The sequence below is a fragment of the Festucalex cinctus genome, chromosome 12, assembly GCF_051991245.1.
Source record: "Festucalex cinctus isolate MCC-2025b chromosome 12, RoL_Fcin_1.0, whole genome shotgun sequence".
NCBI classification, from domain to species: Eukaryota; Metazoa; Chordata; class Actinopteri; order Syngnathiformes; family Syngnathidae; genus Festucalex; species Festucalex cinctus.
In genome coordinates, this window is record NC_135422.1 from 22,240,106 (window position 1) to 22,241,554 (window position 1,449).

Sequence of the window (1,449 nt, forward strand, 5' to 3'; positions counted from 1 at the left end):
CACCTAGGGACAATCTGGAGCGACCAATCAACCTGCCATGCATGTCTTTGGAATGTGGGAGGAGACCGGAGTACCCGGAGAAGACCCACGCGGGCACGGGGAGAACATGCAAACTCCACCCAGGAAGGTCCGAGCCTGGACTCGAACCGGAGACCTCAGAACTGGGAAGCGGACATGCTAACCACTCGACTACCGTGCCGCCTGGCCACAATCAAAACATATAAATTTATAATTTCAAAAGCAGTCCTCAGATGAGCAATGCAACTTATATGGGGAATCGTCTTGGATGTCATTATTGTACACACAACTTAAAGTTACGGTTTGTGTAATTATTTATTTTTTAAATCATAGACCGACATAAACGTTAAATACAACACAAATTAATTACTGGTAACACAATAGATATGACAAGGATTAACATAACTCATTTGCTCCCAAAAACGTATAAATATGTTCTATTTGAAATATTAAGTGTTCCAAAGACGTATTTATACGTTTTTTTTTATGATAGAGCATACAGAAGGCTTTGATCCAGCCTCTAAACTGAAGAGAACTGTTGAAGCAAAAAACGACCAGGTGGCAGCGGAGCATAAGAGATCAACCAGGGCCCTGTTGCAACAAGCTGTTTCCCCCCACAGTTTTAAACAGAATTGTGAATCATGATAAAACTTAGCTATATTATAATGCTAATTGCTGTAAAACGGAAACAGAAACATACTTTTTTTTCTGTTGAAAGAAGAGACTAATCTTTCTTTTGGTAGGTTCCATGTTTTTATAGCAGTAGAACACAATATTCTGTGGGCCTTGCAAAATAAGTCAACATCCTGGAAAACAGCCGGGAGCAAAGGGGGTTTCTTAAGTGAAAATGGTGGCGAGTGAATGCATTAACTGCGCCACACAATGCATTCTGGGAACAATATATATGCAAAACAGGTAGATTTTACACGTCCAGAATACATACAGGCAAAGTGTTACATTTGTATATTTTTTTTTGGAACAGTATGATTACAGTTGAGCTCCGTAATTTAGGGCTAGCCCACAAATAGCAAAAATCCGCATATAATTGACGGCAAAAGTTATATACCATTATTTTACCGATCCGGCCCACTTGGCAATATATTTTCCTCCATGCGGCCCTTGAGCTGATATGAGTTTGACACCCCTGCTCTAGTGGGTTCAGGACCGGTGAACGGACACCAACGATGAAGTCCTTCGTGATGGCAGCGTGTTTCGTCAACGCCATTGTCTTGTTGCATGATGACGTTTCTCCCGATTAGATGCATTTTTCTGGAAAGTGCCAGACAAAATGTTTTTTGTAGACTTGAGATGGAATGGGAGCCAGCTTCCTAAGACACTGTGCAAGGATAAGCTGTACACGGATGGACAAAAATAACTTTTTTTTTTATTATGTGAAAAGGTGCATTACAGTACATGTTCACTCCACTGACG

At 40.9% G+C, this 1,449-nt stretch overlaps 1 protein-coding gene across 2 annotated transcripts in view; it reads right to left on the reverse strand.

Moving 5' to 3' along the window:
- Window positions 1–314: 314 nt before the first annotated feature.
- The window catches only part of commd8 (COMM domain containing 8), a 12,957-nt gene continuing 11,822 nt past the window's right edge, over window positions 315–1,449 (reverse strand). Inside the window, exons 5-6 of one of the 2 annotated variants that reach the window (XR_013287707.1) lie at window positions 1,432–1,449; window positions 315–1,287 (exon numbers count right to left, since the gene is read on the reverse strand). The exon at window positions 1,432–1,449 is cut by the window's right edge and continues 75 nt beyond it. The gene's annotated coding sequence lies outside the window, so the exon portion shown is untranslated. The other variant, XM_077539881.1, reaches the window with a different exon arrangement.